Below are 547 nucleotides of genomic sequence, written 5' to 3'. Positions count from 1 at the left end.
TTTCTTAAAATTTTTGGCAACAGAATTAAATATTTACGTGGAATCTTGTTTTAAATTTTCAATCCTTAAATATAAAAGTTGAACATTTTACAAATTTTTAACTACAAAATAATTATTCAATTTTAAATTTGATAAATTTTGTCAACATTTTAACTTCAAATGCTTATAAAAAAAAATTGTGCCAATGTATTTTTAATATTTTTCAACTGCTATTGTAACAATTTATCAGGAGATTTGTATTAATTTTTTACACTTTTTGGCCCAATAGATAAAACTTTATTGATATTTATAGAAAAAAAAACTAAAAAAATTGAAAACTGAAAATGTCTGTAAACAGCTCAAAAAGAGTCAAATTATTTTCAAAAATTTATCGTATATATAAAATGCTAATATAAACATTCAGTGAAATTTTCAAGTTTCTACAGTCATTCGTTTTTTAATTACAACATAATAAGAAAATCGTTACGTAAGAAATCCAGTGAATATCAAATGTTGTAAAAATATGAATTTCAAACGCTCATAAAAATTTGATTTGAGTTTCTTATAG

Source organism: Acyrthosiphon pisum, chromosome A1 (genome assembly GCF_005508785.2).
Source record: "Acyrthosiphon pisum isolate AL4f chromosome A1, pea_aphid_22Mar2018_4r6ur, whole genome shotgun sequence".
In the NCBI taxonomy this organism is placed as follows: domain Eukaryota; kingdom Metazoa; phylum Arthropoda; class Insecta; order Hemiptera; family Aphididae; genus Acyrthosiphon; species Acyrthosiphon pisum.
Note: the sequence above shows the minus strand (reverse complement) of the source record.